Below are 23866 nucleotides of genomic sequence, written 5' to 3'. Positions count from 1 at the left end.
GGTTGTCTGAAAATCTTCTCTGTAGCTTGGCTTATCTGAGAGTGACTCTCAACAGCCTTTACTGTTTAGTTTTGGGAACATGGTGGGCTAGAGATGCTGGTAATTTTCAGCATCTTCCTGAGACATATTGAGTTGTTTACTTCTTGTCTTAAGGAGCTTGCCTGTGGTATGTCACATCCCTTTATAACATCCTATTGTTTAATCTCCTTGAACATATGCTGCCTTCATAAGTTTCCTTCCAAGATATAAGGATTTAACCCCAGAGAAAACTACTGCTCAATACTGAATGACAAGCGCTCCCAACTGTGCAGTTAGGAAAGATTGTGGGAAAACAATCAGCTTCATTCATTCATCCAACCAATAGAAGATATTTTAGATGCATCAGTTTGCAGTGAGTACACTTTCTCTTCTTGGAATTAACTGAGTTCAATTGGTGTGGATTAACTGGATGTAGTTACAAGATTTAGTATTTGACATTAAGTGTGACTCTCCTAGAAAGAGATCTTCAGTTTCCTTTTGACATTTTCATCAGAGTTGGTAGCATATGTGGCTCTTAGGGTTCCTTGGACTCTTCTTTTCTTCAAGTACACCATGTTTGTGCATCATGTCTTTCACTTATTTTTGCCTTTTCTTTCAGCTACCCACTTTAGAGTCTGAAGACATATTTTCAGCTTCATGTCTTTCTAGCTCCCTCAGTAATATTATTGTGTCTTTCTTGTTCCTGTTTGTAATGGTTCATTGACCATTTATATCCTGTATGTTTTATATTCTGCTTATTGTTGTTTATGTATATTAGTTTGCATATATATGTGTCCCAAGAGCAGGCCTGGTTCACATAGATGTCAGTTAAAGGCATCAGATACAACTGAACTAAATTATATATATATATATATATAGGTGCTTCTAACCAAATCCCAGTTTTCTGCAAGAGTAGAAAGTGCTCTTAAACACAAAATATATTACCAAAACACCCAGAATTTCTGAATTCTTAATCATTTCCTGACTAATGCCAGCAAAATCTTGAAGTTCGTGTTCCTCCTGTGCATAATAAAAAGCCACAGCTCAATTCCAGGACTTCAAATCCACCAATCTCTGATCTCACACACTCACTAGTCCCTGGCACGCCCTAAGCTCAGGGCTTGAAATCCCACTAAATCCCACCTTGGAAATATCTATCCCAGAAAACTCAACCCCCAAGAAAGCCTATATAACACTGCATTCCAGTTCCTGAAAGGGCTCTATAGCAGGCTAAAGCATGGCAAGCATGGCTCTTGCAGGGCTTGCCTTCTCCTATACCCTCTCCTTCCTAAAAACCACTAGAATACATTTCCAAAACTAGACACCAATGTCTATTGTCTTATTTAACCATTTCCTTCTCCTGAGGCTGAATACCATGCTCCAGCTATCAAAGTATTGAAGTCTACCATACAAATCCCCCTTTTCTGTACCCCAGTTAATATGCTCAATCAAAATTAAATTACACACCCTGACATGAGGTTTCCCCTTTCCCTTTATAAATTGCCATTTGCCTATGGCTGTGTCTGTTTCCACTCTATCCAGAGGCAGTCGTGTGTCTCTTTGTGGAAAATATACCTTTCCACTCATTCTTAGACACTTTACCCATTATTCCTCATCCTCTATATCTATTATTGTCTCTTTGTCTGTATGGGTTAAGCAAGGCTCCTTTTTGCCAAGCATGTGATCTGGGGTGTTTTGTGCTGATACCAGTCCACATAGTTAATCTGCTGCTTCCCAATCAAGCAGAGCTAACAACCCTCACGTGCCCCCACCCCATAAATCTTGTGCAGTAAGACTTCATAGCTTTCCTTGTCTTCCACCTGCCAGGATACCTTTCCTTTCAGAACTGTACCAACTGTATCCTGTAGGTTAGATGACCTCCTCACTGAGTTATCTGAGTTTTTGTTCTGCTTTATTCCTGAAAACAGTAGATGTTTATGACTTCCTTCTTCTCAGCAGTACTTCCAGAATATCAGTCAGCACTGTACAATTCATACTTATTGCTGGATGTGTGCATTACTATAAGCATTTCTCATGCTGCAATATCATTGTTTTATGAGAGAAACAAGAGATTTTGACCAGACTGGTCTAAATTGCATTGTAAGGTCAAGAGCAATTTGAAACATAAAATATGAAGGGAAAAAGCAGAGAACCAAATTTTTAAACAAAAAAAGCATAAACTTTAAATAGAAAAAAGACAAAAACTAATGAAATGAATAAAAGAAAAGAAAGAAATAAAAGGACTAATGATGTAGTTTATAGTGACAGAAAGCTTGAATAGGGTTGGCAGTGCCCTAAGTTTCTTCCCTAAATTAGGAAAATAGAAAAACTTCCTGAGGGAAAATGCTTAAAGTAAACTTAAACATAAAATTCAAATAGACTCTTAAGGAAAGTAAAACAAAACACAAAATGATAAATCACTCATTCATGTGAGTTATTGAACAATTTCCATGGTAATTTTTGGGTTGAGGAGATTATGGTTAGATGAGTATATTTTTTGCTGCTCTATCATGAGATCTCCACACACACACACACACACACACACACACACACACACACACACACACACACACAGTTCATCTTCAGCCTGACTGTGTGTTACCCACAGGAACTTCAAGCACCTTGCACCATGAAGGATCATCCCTAATATAAAAGCAGTTTAGCTTCATTTCATAATTGGCATCTTTATTTGAATGGTATCCATAAATTACACAAAGCACCCCAAATAAACATGCTTTTAAAAGTTTATTCTAACATATTACCTCTCTCTTTAAGGAACATGATTATTTCCCATTGCTTAGAGAACATACATAGCTCAACTTCCTGATCAGCAGCACATAGGAATCAGTGTATCCACCTACAGGGCCTTGCTCCTCAACTCTGGCATGACAGGCATGTGCTGTCCTTATGCCTGGGTTTTACATAGGTAGTAGGTGTCTGAACTCAGCTCCCCATTCTTGCCTGGCAAGTAGGTTACTCATCTAGTCTTCTCCTCAGCCCCAAAGTTTTTACATTATTGTTATTACTGTTGTCATTGTTATTTTTGCAACTTATTTTTAATCACAGCTTTTTTGTTCAATGTTCTTTTAAAGGAGAGAATAAGTCCATACACAGAAAGCTCAAAAGAAACTTAGACATACGTGTGTAATTTAGTTATCAAAGACTTATTTTTAAATAGTTTTTGACATTCTGTTGATTTGTTTTGTCTCCCAAGAATCCAGTCAAGCCAGGCTGGGAGAGGATGAGAAAAGAGTAGTGAGTTTGCTGTTCCAATCTTTGTTCTCTTACTCCCAATCCTATGACTAGCCAGTGACATTTAAGGCATATGTAGAAGATTTAGTTCTTGTTTAAAACTACTTTTTATTTATTTTTTCTGTTGTTGTGTTGTTGAACTTGAGCCACTTCATGTTATGAATCTGTATGTGTGAGTTTAGTTAGAGGTTCTCTGACAGTCTATGCTGAATATACGCAAGCCAGGTGCTACTGGACAATAGGTTTTCAGGTTGAAGAAGTCTTGGATCTGTAAAGAACTGAATGAATACTGGAACTGTCCAGTGTTTTGCATTTGAAATAATCCATAATTGTTTGGTTGATTCCCATGGCTGGAATCATGGTGTAAATGAGAAATGACTAAAGTCCTTAGAAACCGAAGAAGATTGTTTAATTATACTAAGAAATGTTTTGGCTTCAGAATGTTATTCTGTGTTTCACCTGTGGGATTTTGCATTGTATGAATCTGTGTCTGTTTTCGCAATTATCATTAGTTAATTGTGTAATTGTCCGTGTGCCTGTTGTCTCTCTGCATGGTTACTTTCCTTCCTTTTATTTTTCTAGCCAGGAAAGTCTTGGGCAGTCTTATTTACACATTAGATACTAGCCTGCCTGGATAAACACAGGAGAGTAAGGTATTTAAGATTCTTTGTACTTTCCTGTTTCCTGCCTTGTCTAACAAAGATTACCTGTATATTTTCTTTTATATAAAGCCCCTACAAGAAAATTTTGTCTTGGCATATTTGGCTCTTTGTTTTATTTGTGAGTGTTGAAAGATTTTTTTTCAGGTGCCAATTCATTCCTTATGTGTCTAAAATTTGCCTTATTATTTTGCCTGTTTTGTTTTCCTTTCTCTTTCTGTTTTACTTAAATTACATGCTTACAACCCTGTCCTCTCAAAGTATAACTTTCTCAAAGTTGAGACATGATTTATTGATCATTTATCTATAACATGTAGTAGGTAACATAAATATTTATTAACTTATTATTTCTGGCTGAAACACAATGTTATTCAAAGCCTATCTGATAAGCAACTTGTTTTTGAATGAAAGATCTAAAGTGAATATAATTCAATTTTCTACATATATCTTCCTTCTGCCTGCTACAGGCTAGAAACTGTTCTCAGAACAGCTCATACACACTTTCTTCCTAGTGTACTTAATCTTCTCATGGGTTTTCAGCATTTTAGGAATTCAGTCCTATTGCTCATACTAGATTTCACGTCAGTCTGTAGCACTTTGAGTTTGTGGGAATCTTTAAACTCTTTCTTCCTTCATTTCTCATGTTGGCCTGCAGGTCAGCCCTTGGTGCCCCCCTGTCCTCTAGCCCTGCTGTTTAAGGTGTATCTTCATCCCATCCCAACAATGGAAGCAGACATCTCAGTTCTTCACTCTCGTTAGTAATGTGGGTATTTGGGGACATTAGCTTCTGGGCTGGTAGGAAGCAGCAGATGACTCAGGTTTCAGGAAAAGTTTGTAATGACTGGATCCTGACAAAATTCTGTGTATATATATATATTTTTTTTGGTTTTATGAGACAGGGTTTCTCTGTATTGTTTTGGAGGCTGTTGGTCTAGCCTGGCCTCGAACTCACAGAGATCCACCTACCTCTGCCTCCCGAGTGCTGGGATTAAAGGCGTGTGCCACCACCGCCCGGCTAAAATTCTGTGTATTTTATGGGCACAGACTGTCACAAAATCTATGATTTCAAATTTTAAGTAGGTTTCAGTGCTTTACAAAAAAAGGTAGAAGGTTGAGTTTTCAATTAATGGAATCTTTTCATGCTATAATCACAAACCAAAAATTCCTACATTTAAATAAATGAAAAGTATTGATGTTATTTTGCAACAGAAAAACGGTTGTGGATTGTCGACAATACAATTTGGTACAAAACAAAGTTTAAATGGTAATTTGGCCCCTGTACCCAAGGACAAGCTTGAATTACAATGTTTTTGTCAGTGTGTTATATGCAGACTATTTTGTTTCCAGACATTATTTGAGTTTTAGGAATTATGAAACTGAGGTAACTGTTTCTTTTCTAGAAAATGGTTATAGTTGTACCAACCAGTTCATTTCATTTCATGTCTGCTCTGTCTTTCATATGCTGAATTTACATATATTCTCCTTATGTCCAATACCTACATCTCCTTAGCTCAAACAATGGGGCTTAGAAAATCAGCTCTGTTTACAGCCTTGGCACTTCCCCTAGTCTTTGACAGACTGGTTTTTCCTAAATGCAGGATGTCTCTGCCTTCTGGGTCTCTTCCTGTATCAGGTCCACTGTATGGCCTTAATGTTCAATGAGTCCAAGGTCCCCTTGTATCCTCTCTCATACTCTTTCTTGTCACTTTAATTCCTTGATGGCTGTATCCAAATCCTAGTTAGGAAACTATTTGTATCTCCGGTTTGCTTTAAAAGACAACACAGCAGGTTAAAAACTGTGCCGTCCACCACCACATTGCTAATTTTGGATAAGCTTAAGAAAGGACCTGATTATTCTTGCATGTTTCAGGAACTTTTGTAGCTTTCTGAGTTTGGCTTACCACCTGAGACATAAGGAGCAATCCTCCAGCATGGATTGTTTCAATTCAGAAGAAAAAACCCTACGCCAGACCACCTTATTTAAAAATTATCTTGAGAAGCACACATATGATTGAATCTAATTCAAAATGTACACAAGGTTCTGAAGCAGCCGTCATTTGTAGTTTTGTTTCTGCTCCTGCCTTCAATTTTTTCCCCTGATTTCCCTCAGTGATGAGTTGTGAACTCGAAGTATAAATCAAATATCTCCCCCTTATAAGAAATGAAAGGCACCCTGTGATACCTTAATTTCTCATTCCTTCTTCTCCCTGAGACTATGTAATGTGTTCTAAGTAACTACAGTATTTGCAACTTTACTTGTCTCTGCCCAGTACTGGAGTATGAACCGGAGTGTTTTTGTTTACTGCCGTTGCCATCAACTAGAAAAGATTCTCACAACTGAGTACCTTTTGGATATTTTGAATAATAATATGTGTGGTAGCTCCAACATAGCTTTCTTTCCTATTTGTCTTTGGTTTGTTTGGTTGATTGATTGGCTGTTGTTGTTGTTGTTGAGAATTTCAAGTACAATAGAACATTTGTTTTAAGGTCTTTGCAGTGTTTTACAAAAGGGAATCATTCAGGCTATTGAGGATGACTGGTCCTTTCCATTTATTGTATTGAAATTTCATACTTATTGTTTTATTGGTAGAAATACACTGGCACTCAGAAATATCAAGAATTATTTTAGTTCCTTGTAACAGGTTTTTGAGCCAGGAGACACACCATTATATTGTTTTGTTTTTAACTACAGTATCCATGACTACAGTGGATAAAACGATAATTTGATATATCTTATGGTAACTCATAGAAATGATGCCCAAAGAAATTGCCACAGTTTTCTTTGGAAGTGGGAGGAGACATAACCATTGTATAAAGGGGAAGATTTGGAAGTTCACTGAAAAACAGATCTCCAGTACAGAAGCATACAGGGGCCCTGTTTCTGAATGAAGATGTCACCTCCTTTAGTGGCACATAGATTGGAGTCAACTCAGTCATAACATAGGGAACTGACCTTTATCAGGCCAGGAATTCCATATGTGAGAGAGCATATGTGGTTGGAAGTTTATGAAATAACTGGGACTTTTCAGAAGAAGACCACAACTTCCAGTGGAATGCATGAAATTAATTGATAGTCGCTATTTTTTTTTTTGGTTTTTACGAGACAGAGTTTCTCTGTATTGTTTCGGAGGCTATCGGTCCAGCCCAACCTCGAACTCACAGAGATCTGCCTGCCTCTGCCTCCCGAGTGCTGGGATTAAAGGCATGCGCCACCACCGCCCGGCTAATAGTTGTTAATTTTTAAGCCAATTAGATTTCATGAACTGTGTTTTACAGCCTAGCTTTTGATTTTACAATGTCCAGAGAAGAAAAGATTTGGGATCTACACTTGTGCCAAAGAAATAAAGAGGAATGCTACTGAAGCCTGAGATAATTCAGAATAAAAATGGTGTAGATGACAGGATGCAGGAGCAGAGGACAAGGGAGTAGTCTACAAGAGAGAGCAGCCTAGCTTTTGAGTGAGAAAGCACATGTTTGTGGAACATATTAGCACTCCACAGGGATCTCTATGGACATTCTTGGAAAAGAGTGTTCTCATTCATTAAACACTTCTTGGAACAATGGTGGGAGGTTCAGGGTATATGAGCCTACATTAAAAAGGCATTCGGCTGATGAGTCACTGACTTAGTGTAGATTTCTGTATATTTAGAACTTAAAATATCCTGAGGCTAGTTTTAGGAAGCATAAAAAGGATAAACAAGGAGGAAAATTTTGGGTATAAAAAACATTAAAAAATATACTATAGAGACATCTCAATGGAAATCCAAGGTTATTGATCACATTATAGAAAGAAAACAAAATGAATGTGATCAGCATGAAGTTTCAAAAAACAAGAGAAATATTGAAATGTATTATTCTGTGGGCATGGGCATGTTGGCACAAAAACTTAATCACAACACTCAGGAGGAAGGAGTCAGGCAGACCTCTGTGAATTTGAGACAAATCTGATCTACATAGATTGTCCCAGGACTATGTAGCAAAACCATCTTCCAAACACAAACTGATCAAAACACATTATTCTTATTTTATGAACGAAAACACTCTGGTGTATATGTATATGTGAGTTGTGTATGTGTGTGTGTGATCAAGTTTGTGTCTAATATTACAATATTGGCCCTCAAGTTTACCGATGATAGTTTCATGAAAGTTAGTAGTTACTCAAATACAGTGATTTATTTTATTATATCAGCTTTCAATGTGCTTAGAAAATGTTTGTGGAAAGAGAACACGCATAACCTTTATCAAGATGCCATAATCTTTCAATTGTCAATAAATTGTTTTTATATGGTAATATTACATGAATGGGAAAGAACTAGAAAACAACATGTATGTGATGATCAATTTGTAGGATTTGGCATGATCTCTAGTCTGTGGAGTTGAGGGTAGTTTTAAATTTGATTTTGCACTTTGAAGCTAATATTTGAGGACTCCTTTATTTTCAATGGGACCATTTATTTCAAAGGGCAATAGCAACTAAGTATAGAAAATTAATGTCACCACATGTAACACCTTAATATACTTAGAGTCAAGGAGGGTATTCAAATAATTTTATCTTCAAATTAATTTCAGATGGAATTTTGACTTATTAAAATAAGTTTTAGTATTACAGTTTGATTTCTAAGTCCCCTTTTCTACAAAGCAGTAGCGATGACGAGCCTACTTTATGACTGACAATTGTTTAGGTACTCAAATGATTAAATATCTAACTCAAAATTTTAATTTACTACTAGAATTTTGAAAATTCAGAATTGTCATAATTTACCTCATGTTTTTCAATTCAGATGATCTTATTTGTTTATTATTTCTATTAGTTCTTTGAGAGTTTTTTTGCAATATATTTTGGCAGTATTCACTTCCCACAATTCTTCCCAGATCCCATTCTTTTCTGTCTGTTTTTCAAATTCACTCAAATTAATGTATATATGGTCTTCCACAGGCACTTGGTCAATTTACCAGTTACGTATAGAGAAAACTAGCTTCTCCAATACCAGTTACTAATGATTGCCACTAGCTTCAGATAAAAGTGTGGGAGTTTATGCTCAATTCTCTTTTGCATATTAGTATTTGACCTTGCTTGAGCTTCCACAGGCTTTTTGCATGCTGTCCCAAAACTTGTGAGTTTATTTGTGTACCTGCCTTCCTGTGTTTTGAAAACAGTGATTCCTTGTAGTTGCCCATTCTTTCTGGCCATTATAATCTTTTTGCTGTGGTTTCCACAGTGATTCCTGAACCTTGAGACAGGTTGGCACCATACACACTTATTTGCATTTAAAGATGGGTATTCTGTAGTCTCTTACTCCGTAGAACTTAATCAGTTCTGATGCTTATCATCTACTGAACAGAAAATGTTTCTATTAAGTATTTATCTATGGATATAAAGTTAAGTCATTAGGAGTTAGTATAATACTATGTCCATTTATCAAACTAATTGTAGTTGGTTCTCCCCTATCACCTATGATCTTTGTAATTACAGGTTGCTGGCCCAGTAATGGTGCCAGGAATGGCTTTCATCTAGTGAAGTAGGACTTAAAAACAATGATAATGTGGTTGCTGGTGATTCTGCCAAAATTAAATCAGTGCCATAGTTGCTAGTGCAGTCATTGTTGTTACTAGATGAATATGATTGGTGATTACTTTTCTCCTCCAATTGTTGACCTAGCACCTGCAAGCATTCTGAAAACTAGCCTGTAAACATGAAGCTACCATTCAGTATAAGCTTGATTTTTCCGTATTCTATTACTTCTATTTCTTCAGCTTCATAGCCAAGTGAAATGGCAGTGGCACATAATGTTTCTGTGTCTGTGAGACTTCACTGTACATCAAGTCTGAAAGAACTTTTCCTGATGTCGGTCCTTTGTTTGCTGGATTCTGATTTTTTCCTCATTATATAGTAACTCCATCATAAATCTTTCTACTCCAAACACACAAACACACACACACAGACACAGATACATACCACACACACACACACACACACACACACACACACACACACGCACACTCATGGATATATGGAACATATGTATTTTAGGAAGCCTACAGTAGGAGTTTTCCATAAGACTTGAAAATGTTCCTAAGTGTTATTTCCCTCTCCCCATGCTCATTCCACTCCCAATTATAATTTAAACCTTTTTGTTTCATTACTCCATTTTAATCTTTTTATAACAGTGAGTTCTAAGCTCTTTGATGCCCCCTTGTAACTTCCTGATTTTACAGACACTGTAAATGCAACACACATGTCTGTAGATCCAATGGTAATTACAAGCTAACATCCGTGAGAGGAAACATGCAACATTTGTTTATCTGAGTCTAAGTTACCTCACTCAGGATAGTAGTTTCCAGCTCCATTCCTTTACCTACAAATTTCATAATTTAATTTTTTAATAGCTGGATAAATTATAATGTATAATGTATCACATTTTCTTTACACATTCATGATGGCACCAAAAAACCAACAAGAAATAAATCCATATGGACTCTAGGGCCAGAAATGAACACAACCTCTATGGTCATGTGGCTTTATTTTATGTTGATATTATTACTTGATGATAATTTTTACTTTCATAGAATCAATTTCATTCAAATATTTACACAACTTTCATAGTATTTTAGTATTCACATATTTAAATAGTTCTTGCATTTAGGTATTATCAGTTAAAGGGATGTGATGATTTATTTTCCCATATGCTTTTGCAATTGTTTCTTATGGTTGTTGACTTTGAAGAGAACACTGGAGGAGATAATACAACAAGATTTTGATAAGCAAAAGAGCTGTAACTAGAAATCTAGAAGACATGCATGATTTATTAGTTATTTAAACTTAACTTCAATATTTACATAATGTACTGATGGGCAGTTGCTGAGCTCATTTGCAAGAATTAAACAGGAATATGTCAGACACAGATGTTCACAATAGACAGTAGAAAATACTTTGTTCATCATTTTAATTTTAAAAGAGATTAATAGATATTAAAAATAGTCTCTAGAATCCTTCAATGTCTTAGAAGCTGAGAAAGATTTCTCAAAATTTCTTATTTACTTACATTACAAAAAGTGAGGTGATGCTCTACATCTATTCTCTGTAATACAGAAAATATAGATAAACACTGGGCTTGTTTTCTTTTGGTTTTCCTGTTCTTCTTAAAAGAAAAATGCTGTTCTCTTTACCATAACTATATTGATTTATTTAAGAGGATTCAGATGGTGTGGATAAGCTAATTCTATTTTAATGGAAATGAAAAAATTCCATGAGAACTAAAAATTAGGATCTGAAATCTCTAGTTAAGTGACATTCAAAGTAAAGCAGTGGATTCAGTTTTCAGCTAACTCATAAATCTTAATGTATTCCTGCTTTTGGAAGAAATAAAAATTCCTAGTAAAATTAGAATAGAGTTAATTAGAAATCTTTTTGGAAACATTGACAATAGTTCAGCTGCTTTAATATGACAATATTCTCTTCTCATACTCTGAATTTTGTTCTCTGTTCACCTAACCTTAGTGCTGCATTGTAATTCGGACACATGCATCTCTGGCCTGGGTTTTCACCATCACTTAAGTGCCAATTTTCTTTCAGTAATAAAGTTATTTGACTACAGGAAATAGACAAACATAGTAAAAGATGCTAAAGAACTGATAACTAACAATATTAAATGGAGATAAACATCTCACATTTTATAAGTGGCTCAAATTTCACATCAAGATTACAGATATTTAATGGCTTTATTCTTCAACTGTGTACCAAGAAGCAGTTTTCTTTAATACTCAAGGGGAAAAGAAAAGTCAATTCAGTGTATAACACCTTTTGCAAACATTGTGGCCTCTGTATTTGAAATGTTCTGACTCATCTCTCTGAGTAAAACAATCATTGCTGCAGAAAAATTAATTTTAGTATATATATATCCTATTTTTAAATGTCTCTGGAAATTGTTTTAAGAGCATATGTTACATGAAGAAAATTAAGATAATTCCCTAAATGTTTGTAAAAGTAGCAAGAATCTGAGAGAGTATCCTTCTATGTGGAGTGGGCTCCCAAAGTCCATTCATGAACTTTGATAAACACTAATCTAGACACTGGGGGGAGGGTCTAGGCCCTGCTCCAAATGATATGATGGACATTGAAGTTCCCCTACAGATGGTTACATCCTCCCTGGGATGCAGAAAGGGCATGGGAGAGGTAGGCTGGGGATCAAAAGAGGAGGGGAGGGGATAAGGAGTAGATGGAGGACAGGATTGGAGGGGAGGGAGAGGGAACTGGGATTAACATGTAAACCAAGCTTGTTTCTAATTTAAATAAAAAAACAGTGAGGATGTGTAGCATGTGATGCCTAGTATAGCTAATCAAAGTTCTGATGCATTGTGTCCTGTTTGGGATTGCATTAATAAGAGACTTATATTCTCATAAATTCCCATTGACACAACAAGGTTCCACTGTGAAGAATGGTTGTTCCTTGTTCCCAGTTCCAAAGGCTTGCCAGAGTGTCTACAAACAAGAGACAGTTCGTAAGAATACAGTGCTCATCCTGAGGAACTGGTTTTGGTTGGAACACAGCACAGGGATACTAATGTCCAAAGAGGCTTTTTTTGAGACATGAAGTTTCAGTGAGAAGCACTTAAATTGGTATTAGTTCCACAATGACAACGGTGTGTGAAACAATAACCTGTGAGAAGGTGAAATTGAGACAGAGAGGGTTGATGAGTCCTCCTAATGTGGCTAAAATCAGCAAGCATACTCCTGAAATACAATCTGTATCTGCTAAAATCAGGCTGTCAGATAGTTTTCATTTTTCCCTGCAAATTCAGAAAAGATGCCTAACACACATACACACCTAGCCAGAAAAAAAATTGGTATTGAATCATCAGCATTGCAGAAATGAATCATAAGTCAGTAGATAGAACAAAACAAAAACCCTTTGCAAAATAGACTGTAACAGTAAACCAGCCATCAGTGGAAGGCAATGGTTTTACATAATGCTGCTAGAGGAAAATCAGCTTAACACTTATTGCAATGCTGAAGATTGAACACAGGTCATCTTTAATGATAGACAAGCATTGTACAACTTGATCCATATTTGTAGTCAATTTGAATGTTTTTCCTACTCATTTGCTTGTTTGTTTGCTTACTTTATATGCGGTCAGTGTGACAGTGTAGGTAGATGTATAGGTCAGGATGCCTCATGCAGTAGTAGATTCTGTTCTTCTATGTGAGTACAAGTGATCAAACATAAATTGTCATGCTTGATAGCCAATGTCCTTTTCTGTTCTCACTACTTCACCAATTTGAATCTTAATAGAGAGAATATAGTGTGTTGAGGATAAATGAACTGAAATTATTTACATGCAACCAGGCAAGCAAAATCATGGTGACTATGCACAAGGCTACATGCTATTTGCTATAAAGCTTCATCAAGGCATCTACTCCCAAAGAAAGATTCCATTGCAACAGTCTACCTGCATAATTAAACAAATGAATATGCAAAAATGATAGATATTGTGGATATATGTGGGATCAGTTTAATATACTATCTACTATCTTAAATGTTCAATATTTACTATTGTTTGAGAATTTGTTTTTTATTATTATTTTAATTTTAAATAGATTGTTTTACATGTCAATCTCAGTTCCCTCTCCCTCCCCTCCTCCCGCACACCCCACCATCGCCCCAGCCTCCCACCCTATTGCCATTTCCTTCCACATAGGGGATATCTAGAGTATGTCCTTTCACTCAGGGTAGGGTCCAGGCACTCCCCTAAGAGTCCAGGCTGAGAGAGCATCCCTCTTTGTGTTATGGACACACGATGTCTGTTAGTATTCCAGGAATAAACACTGATCCACTGCTCAGGGCCCCATAGGTTGCCCAGGCCTCCTCACTGACTCTCACATTCATGGGGTCTGGATCAGTCCCATGCTGGCATCCCAGCTGTCGGTCTGGGATCCAAGAGCTCTCCCCTGTTCAGATCAGCTGTCTCTGCTGGTTTTGCCAGCCCATTCTTTGCCAATTTGCTCATCGCTCATCTCTCTGTTGCTGGGTTCCTTGCGTTCAGTTCAGTGTTTAACTGTGGGTGTTTGCCTCTGCTTCCATCAGTCACTGGATGAAGGCTCCAGGATGGTTATAGACATCAAGTTCATTATCAGGAATTGGCATTCGAGGTGGTCTCTCCACTATTGCTTAGCTTGCCAATTGGTGTCATCCCTTTAGATCACTAGAGGTCACAATGTTGCCTGATCTGTCTTCTAACCTATGATTCCCTCTTCCAACTATCCTACACCCCCATTCAACCTTCCTATTCCCCCATGACCTACTGTGTTTTGGTAATACTCAGCCTCTACCACTTTTTACACACAAGTTCATGTACTACTTTTAAAACCCACTAAATTCACTTAGTGTTGCTTATACATTCAGTTTTATATTGGTGAAGAAGGGAATAGCAAGGAAGTTGGGGGGGATATAATGGTAAAAGAGAGAGTATAAAGAAATATGCTTCACACAAAGGAAAAAGAAATAGAGAAGTGCAAACTAAAATTAGCTTGAACTCAGTTAAAATTATATTTTAAATGACAGAAACAAAATAAATAAAATTTAAAAGGGCCATTATCAAATACTCTCATAAATAAAATACAAATATGATTATTGAACATGGGGTTAAAATGTTTCCTGAAATGCAGCATATTAAAAAATATTTTTAGTAAGAAATTGGAAATCTGTTGTTGAAAAGAATAACAACAGAAGTGGGAAACTAAGGAGACAGACAGTAGTATAATTGTAACTGGCATGGATGAATAATAATTTAGAAGATATTTAATAATTAGTCTAAAAATAAATAGAAAAAACAAGGAAAAAGTAAATATTGCCTCAGTAAATGTTGAAAATATCTAATGTAGTCTATGTACATAATAGGGGTTGGATAATAAAGGATAGGAAAATGTTTATCCTAAGAAAGAAGTAATGTTGAAAACTCCCCCATCTGATAAAAAATATTAATGTAAACAACTTTGAAGTTCAAGTTGGATTCAATTAAAAAGTGGGGTACAGAACTAAATGGAGAATTCTCTTTGTTATTTTAATTTTAAATAGCTTGTTTTACACGTCAATTCCAGTTCCCTCTTCTTCTCCTCCTCCCGCACCCACCCACCATCATCCCCCCGGCCTCCCATCCTATTGCCATTTCCTTCCAAATATGGGATATCTAGAGTCTGTCATTTCACTCAGGGTAGGGTTCAGGCACTCCCATAAGAGTCCAGGCTGAGAGGGCATCCCTCTTTGTGTTATGAACACACAATGTCTGTTTGTATTCCAGGGATAAACACTGCTCAGGAACACATAGGTTCTCAGGCCTCCTCACTGACACTCACATTCAGGGGGTCTGGATCAGTCCCATGATAGCCTCCCAGCTGTCAGTCTGGGGTCCAAGATCTCTCCCCTGTTCAGATCAGTTGTCTCTGCTGGTTTTCCCAGCCCATTCTTTGCCAGTTTGCTCATCACTCCTCTCTCTCTGTCACTGGGTTCCTTGGGTTCAGTTCAGTGTTTAACTGTGGGTGTTTGCCTCTGCTTCCATCAGAGGCTCGAGGATGGTTATAGACATCAAGTTAGTTCATTATCAGGAATGGGCATAAGAGGTGGTCTCTCCATTATTGCTTAGCTTGCCAATTGGTATCATCCCTTTAGATCACTAGAGGTCACACTGGTGCCTGATCTGTCTTCTAACCTATGATTCTCTCTTCTCCCTATTTTACCTCCCCCACTCAACCTTCCTGTTTCCCCATGACCTACTCTCTCCTCCTCTTCTCTCCCTCTCTTCTTCCCAGCTCCCACTCCCGTCACCCCTCTCTGTGTTCCCCATCTGTTCAGAGAATTCTCAATAGAGTTATCTAAAATGGCTGAAAGACTCTTGAGAAAGTGTTTAACTTCCTTACCCATCAGGGAGATACAACTTGAAACAACTCTGAGATACCATCTTAATCCAGCCAGAATGGCTAAAATAAAAAATGCCAATGACAGTCTATGTTGGAGAGGATATGGACAAAGCAGAACATTCCTCCATTGCTGCTGGAAGTGCAAACTTATATGACCAGTATGGTGGTTTTTCAGGAAAATGGGAATCAGTCTGCCTCAAGTTCCAGCAGTTCTACTCTTGGGTATATACCCAAAGTATGCACATACATACAAGGACATATGGTCATACCAGTGTTGATTGTAATAGCTAGAATCTGGATGCAACCTAGATTGCCCTCAACTGAAGAATAAATAAAGAAAATTGGTATTTTACAAAATGGGGTATTACTCAGTGGAAAAAACAAACAAGCAATGAAATCTTGAAATTCTCAGGTAAAAGGATGGAAGTGGAAGAAATCATACTGAATGAGGTAACCCAATCACAGAAAGACAATCAGGGTATGTACTCACTCATATATGGATGACATAGAGCAGAGGACGACCAGCCTACAATCCAGATTACCAGAGAAACTAGGAAACAATGAGGACCCCAAGAGAAAAACACATGGTCACCTGAAAAAGTGGAAAGGGACAAGAACCCACTAGCAAAATGGGAACAAGGTTGGAGAGAGGGGAGAGGTAGGAAAAAGAGAAGGGAAGAAGAGGAGGGGGGAGGAGAACAAGAGATCAGGAAGACTGAGACGGGAGGAATAAAGGAGAACAGGAAAGGAATTACCTTGATAGAGGGAGCCAGCATAGGAACTGAGAGAGGTCTGGCACCAGGAAAATGTTTAGGGATTCACAGGGATGTCCCAAACTAAGAATCTAAGCTGTAGTGAAGAGGCAACCATTAATTTCCTTTCCCTATAATGAGACTGATGACTACCTTGGTTGCCATCCTAGAGCCTTCATCCAGTAGCTGATCAAAACAGAAGCAGACACCCACACCTAAACACTGAGCCATACTCCTGGATTACAGTTGTAAAAAGGAAGAAGGGATGAGCAAAGTAGGCAAGACTGTGTTGGAGAAAACTACAGAACCAGTTGACCTGACATAGTGAGAGAACAGAGACCCTAGTTAAAATGCTGGGGAACCAGCATTGAACCAAACCAAGCCCTCTGAATGTGGGTGCCAGCTAGGAGACCTGGGAGTCTATGAAACCTCTACAGTGGAGCCAGTGTTTATCCCTAGTGTACAAATGGACTTTCATAGCCGATTCCCTATGGAGGGATACTATTGCAACCCAAATACATAAATGAGGGACTAGGCCCTCTTCCAAATGATGGGGCAGATATTCATGATCCCCCGTGGAAGGCCTCACTACCCTTGGGTAGTGGGAATAAGAGGGTTGAGGGGGTTGGTGAGGGGAATGGGAGGGTGGGAGGATCAGGGAATGGGGGGATTGATATACAAATAAGATTATTTCTTAAATTAAAAAAATCAGAAGTCAAGCAGGGTTGCAAGTCACTTTGTAACACTGTTGTCTCCTTGTTACATGACCAATAATTAAGAGAGGAAGTAACTTAATCTTTACCAATAACTACGGATTTATGTTCCCTCTTGCTGCTTTTAGTTTTTGCTTCATACATTCTACAAAATAAATATTTATATAGATTAAAATACCTGGATGATTTAACCCTTACATAATTATTGAAACATCTTCTTTACCTCTAGCATGATTCTTTGCTCTAATAATATATGTCATATATGTTAATATACACATTTAAATTTGCTTTTAGATATAATTCAAACAATGTATCTGACATATGTTTCCATTAATATTTTATGCTTCATATCTGAAATATATCTCCTATTGTCTGCATAGTGACTGCTCTTGTTTATATATACCTTGAATAACATGCATGGACTATTAATATTTAAAATTATTTTCACAGTGCCTAGATTTAATATTATCAACCTCTTTTAGGTTTATTACATTTCCCATTCTTTTATAGATTCACTAAAATTATTACAAATTTAAATAACCTACCTAGCTAAATTTTTAGATTATAAACTGAAAATATTCTGATGTATTATTAGCTATTAGAATATTTATTTATCTTAATAGAAAATACTAGATTTACCTAACTATACTACTCTTAGAAAAATATAGTAATTTTCTCTGTAAAAACATTTACTTTTGTGTATGCATAAATATAATTCTAATTTAAAAAATTATGTTATGTATTTAACCATAAATTGCCTTTCAATGTTACAGAAATAATAAGAAAATCTTTCATATCTCCCTAATATAACAGCTTCTAATTCTGCAATCTTGTATTTCTTCTTTCTGCAATGATTATCACTTCTCTTTTTTAATTTTTGAGTCAGACTTTTGTTTTCTATGAGTTATATGGGCACATTTTCTGGAGGACCCTTATGTTATCTTTTAAAAGTACATTTTCAAGGCTTATGAAAACCTAGGGTTATAGCAATTTTTTCTTTCATTATTTTTAATAGGATTCGACTTACTTTCTTGATAGAATATCTTCTATAAGAAGACTATTGTCAAAATTATCTCCCTTCTTCTATAACACATACCTTTTTCTTTGTGACTTCTAAGATTTTCTTTTTTCTAATATTTTTCAACACTTCTATGTGCTGAAGTTTTTTGTATTTTTCCTCATGTTTGATACCAGCTTAATTTCATAGACAGATTTTTTAAATTAAATGTGAATTTTTGACGTGGTATTCTCTTAAAATTTTTTCTGTTCCCACCCCACTGTTCTCACCTCTCAATTCACACTGAGTATTTCATTTGTGATACAATAAACTGTTGCTGATGATTATAATTACGTCTTTCCTCTTTATTTTTTTCTTTCCATGTTTTGCTGTTCAGAATTTCTATTGTCACAACTCAAATTCACTGTTTTCAGTTTTAAAAAATATGTAATGGGTGTTTAACTGTGCCTACTGTACTTTTTATCTGACACACTATACTTTTGATTTTAAATTTTAAGCTGGAGCTTTTTTTTTTTACCAACAAATCATTTAAAGTTGAAATATATACTGTACTACAAACAGTTGTAAGTACCAACTGAATGGCTTTGCAAAGCAACTTTGCAGGTCTATGTTAGTTGTCATTGACTGGGTATTCTCCTCATTGGGCCCATGCCTGTCATCTTTTATGACACAATACATTTTGAATTTAACTTGGTTCAAGAGGAATAAATTAATTCAGTTTCTGAACACTTAAAACCTTTAAGATTTTGCTTAGCATATTTGCTGTGAAAAATCAGAATTTTATCCAAGTAAGAGTTAATTCCTCCTACTACAAGGTAAATGACTTTTCTAAATTGTACCCCATGGTTCTTGACAATGCCATTTGATCAGAGAGAATAGATAATTTTCTAGTACCCAGCAACTTCTAGATGCCTTCATTTAGTCTTTATTTAGAGGAACCTTAGCACTTCTCCAGAGGTCTTGAGTATATCCACCCTTTTTTATTACTGTTGGGGTATTAACATTAGCTAGTTTGACTACCAGATGGTAGCTTTTTTCTCCCAAAATCAGAAAACCACAAATTTGTGTTTTGTTTAGATTGTTTCTTTAGAGTTCCCCTAACTGATTCCTTTACAGTAGCTGGGGTAGTTGGGAGATCCTCTAAACAGCAAACACTACACTATCACAAGGCCTTCATCCAGGACTTCCTCTTGGTCAGTAATCACTATTCCTTTTGCTAGAGGTCTGGTTTTCCCAATAGTGATTTCTACACAGTTTTGTTATTTTAAATAAGGTTCTATATCTAATTTTCAAAATATTTTTATTAATTTTACATACCAGCCAGAGTTCTCCCTCCATTACTTCCACTTTCACCATCTCACTAGGCCCCCATCCACCATCAACTCCTCAGAAAGGGCAAGGACCCCCATGGGGAGTCAACAAAACCTGGCACATCAAGTTAAGGCAGGACCAAATCCCTCTTCCCTGCATTAACACTGAGCAAGACATCCCACCATAGGGAATAGGTTCCAAAGAGCCAGCTCATATACCAAGGATATCTCCTGGTCCCACTGCCAGAAACATGACAAGCAGGTCAAGTCATACAATAGTCACCCACATGCAGAAGGCCTAGGATCCTCTCATGCAAGATATCCTGCTGTCAATCCAGAGGCTATGAGATGGCTCTGTGGGTAACCACACAATAATCTTGAACCCACCCTTGCTCATAAAATCCATCCTCCCTTTCTTTTACTGGACTCCAGTGTGTGTCTGTAGATCTTAGTGTCTGCTTCAAACAGTTACTGGACAAAGTTTCTATGATAAGAATTAGGACAGTCATGTATCTGATTATAGGAAAAGGCCAGTTCAGGTGCCCTCTCTACTATTGCTAGGAGTTTTAGCTGGGGTCATTCTTGTGTATTTCTAGCAATTTCCCTGGCACCAGGTTTCTCCCTAATCCCATAATGACTCCCTCCATTAAGATATCTCTTTCACTCGGGAGGCAGAGGCAGGTGGATCTCTATGAGTTCGAGGCTGGGCTGGACCGACAGCCTCCAAAACAATACAGAGAAACCCTGTCTCATAAAACCAAAAAAAATATCTCTTTCATATTTCTTTACTGTACCACTCTGCCCCCCCAACTCTATAATCTCATTCCCTCATATTCTCAACCCTGTTCCCTCTAATCCATTCCTCTTCATCACCAGTTTACGCAGGAGACCTCATCTGTGTAAAGAGAAGCTTTTTCCTTGAGAGAAGCCTTCCTTCCAGCCTGGTTCTAGAGCCGCATCAGTCCCAAATAAACACACAGGAGGCTATATTAATTATGAAGCTGTTGGCCTTGCTTGTTTCTTACTGGCTAGCTCTGACTTAAGTAATTATGCCATCATTGTTAATCTAAGTATTTCTCTAACCAGAGAATAGGGAATAGGTTCCAAATAGGGAATAGGGGCTTCCTACCCCATGGCATTACCTCTTGACTCTCTGTGTTTCTCCTTCCCACAGTCCTTCTGGACTCCTAGTCCCACCTATCTTGGTTCCATATTGGCCAACAGCAATTTACTGACATATACACAGGACATCCCCAACATCTCCTCTTTTCTGTCTAAACAAAAAGGTCTTAACATTAACATAGTCAAATTATATATAACAGAATATTTATCAAGTAAGAACACAGTTACAATATTTTGTCTATCAACATTCAGCAAGATTAAAGAAAATATCATCTATCCTATCCTTGTGAGTCCAAAGTTCTATATGTAGCTTATCTTTTATCGTAACTAAGGAAAACTATAACTATCTGCCTTCAACTCTATCAAAGACAACAGAAGGATAATATATAAAAACTAGAATTGACAGAGACATCTTGCTACCTGGACAGTCACCTGAAATTTCTCTGTAATGTTGGGGCATCCATCTTCAGCCCATAGGGCACAGTGTGTCCAGAAGATTTCTCAGCAAAGCAGGAAATTTCAAACTGTCCATCTGCATCAGCAGTGTGTCAATCATTTTTCTGTGTACTGCAGAAAGTCTCGTAGACTCTTTCATGAAGCAGGAACCCTGAAGGACTATTTGAGTTCAGCAGTCACTTTCCTGTGGGTCCTGCATGTCCAGTTTATATAGCAACAGTCAAACAGTCTAGGCAAGAGAAGTTTCTTGACCAAATGGCTAGTCTTGCCATGTAAGCAATTCCATAACGAGTTTCTTCAATGCCCATCTTTCTCTCAGATGTAATTGGTGCTGCCAGGAGCAGACATTTCCCATTATCAAGAAAAACCCTAAACCATTTTAAATGCCATTTTCTTGAGGTCTTTGAAAGGTTTGAAGACTATCTGTCTCAAATACATCTGTATATATCTAGAAAACCTAACTTACCCAACTATAAATTCTGACTATTATAAGTAACTATCTATAGTCTGTGTCTAATTATGTATTATTTTTTAAGAGATCAGTATAAGCACAATACTTAATCAAGAGGAGAAATATACACATCACAAAAGTGACCTTGAATTTCTATCAATAAATGAAAAACCATACCCATACCACAATTCCCCTTTTTACCATTAAAAAGAGATTGGTGTGATCATTCACCAATTATAAACAACCCCATGTAAATGAAAACAAAAATTTATAAACAAGATGGGAATTAGGATGTCGCTCATTCCAAACTGCTTCGTGCTGGAAGGGGGCGCTGTTCATACCTTGGGGATCATAACAAAACTCAGAAACCTGTATAAGTCCTTATTTTCATGGTCTGTAAGACTGCATCATCTTAGCTGTTTCAGTTGTCGGAACACTTGGTCCACTGCTTCCGGGGGTCTTTTTTCATCAAACCACAGAAGCCTGGAAGGAATCCTCAGCTTTTCATTTTCTGTAGAAACATAAATAAAAACTCCTTTTCCAAGTAACATATCCTTATATTTAAATTTTGAAGTCAAGGCACTTTTAAAAGATATAAGTTGAATTACTTTAGCAGCATTTATAATCACGTGTACTTTAGCAGTTGTTCCTTTCTGAGCAATCAAAAAGCTGAAAAACACAATAGCATACAGTATCCAGACTCTCTGTGTATTTTCCATCTTTGTGTGGCTTATTTATTTATCTATCATTACTCTATTTCTTTTACTTATATTTCTTTTTCACTGAGACAGGGTTTCTCTTTGGAAATCGACCTGCCTCTGCCTCTGCAGCAATTCCTACCGGCGTGTGCAACCACAGCCGGCTTTTCTATTTATTTACCACTTTGCCATTTTGTTTTGTCTCTAAATCTTACATATATTTTTAAACACAATGTAAACCTTTAGAGGTTTTGTTCATCCAAGTCTGACTTTACTGCAAATCTTTATGTTTTTCTGGCCACGTGTCTTGTCTGTTAAAACCGAGGCTGTTTTAAACTGCCATTTTTCCAAGATGGCAGGCGTAAGCGTGACTCCAGCTGCCGGCTTGTGGCTTGGAGATGTGGTCACTGACACTTCCAGCTGTGCTTACACACCTGTCAATTGTTAGCAGAGCCTCTCAAAAGAACCTTGATTTCTTTTTTGCTTGCTTACGATGAGTCAGGAAGACTCCCTTAAGCGAATCGCATAAGTCTCTGCTTGTCGCTAGCAAAACAGAGCCCACCTGAGAAAATGCTGCTACCAAAAATCTGTGCTTCTCTCCATTCTTCTGTTTCTAAAATTCCTTTAAAGCTTTTGTCATTCTACATGGAAATTCATCATCCCACTCCTGACACCATTTGTAAAGAGAAGCTTTTTCCTTGAGAGAAGCCTTCCCGCCAGCCTGGTTCAAGAGCCGCATCAGACCCAAATAAGCACACAGGAGGCTATATTAATTATGAAGCTGTTGGCCTTGCTTGTTTCTTACTGGCTAGCTCTGACTTAAGTAATTACTCCATAACTGTTAATCTAAGTATTTCTCTTACCAGTTCCGGGCTTACTACCCCATGGTGTTACCTCTTGACTCTCTGTGTTTCTCCTTCCCAGAGTCCTCCTGGAATCCTAGTCCCACCTATCTTGGTTCCCTATTGGCCAACAGTGCTTTATTGACATATACACAGGACTTCCCCAATACATCTGTTTCTCATTCATAAGGTTTTCCAAGTATTCTTCTTAGGATTCTACTTTTCACCTAGCTTCTCTGGGGATATCGTTTATGACCTCTGATTCTCCTTTGATTTATATCTAATATCCTCTTTTGAGTGAGTATATACTGTGTTTGTCTTTCTGGCTCTGAGTTAACTTACTTAGGATGATGTTGTCCATATCCATCCATTTGTCTGAAATTTTTATGATACCATTTTTATTAGTATTAAATTTTTTTATTTTTAAGTTTAAATTTAGATTGGAAACATGGTTGGTTCACAAGTCAGTTCCAGGTCCCTCTCCGTTTCCTTCCCCTCCTCTCGTGCCCAGGCCCCAACTCCCCCATTATCCCCTCATTTCCCCAGAGAGGGTGAGGCCTTTCATGGGTGTGTCCATAGACTGCCATTTCATCCAGGGCAGGGCCTAGGCCCTCCCCCCAAGAGTTCAGGGTGAGAGTGCACCTCACATTGTTGGATGGGAGTC

Source organism: Mesocricetus auratus, unplaced genomic scaffold, assembly GCF_017639785.1.
Source record: "Mesocricetus auratus isolate SY011 unplaced genomic scaffold, BCM_Maur_2.0 Super-Scaffold_6730, whole genome shotgun sequence".
In the NCBI taxonomy this organism is placed as follows: domain Eukaryota; kingdom Metazoa; phylum Chordata; class Mammalia; order Rodentia; family Cricetidae; genus Mesocricetus; species Mesocricetus auratus.
The sequence above is the reverse complement of the archived record's forward strand: the minus strand, read 5'-3'. Positions refer to the sequence as shown.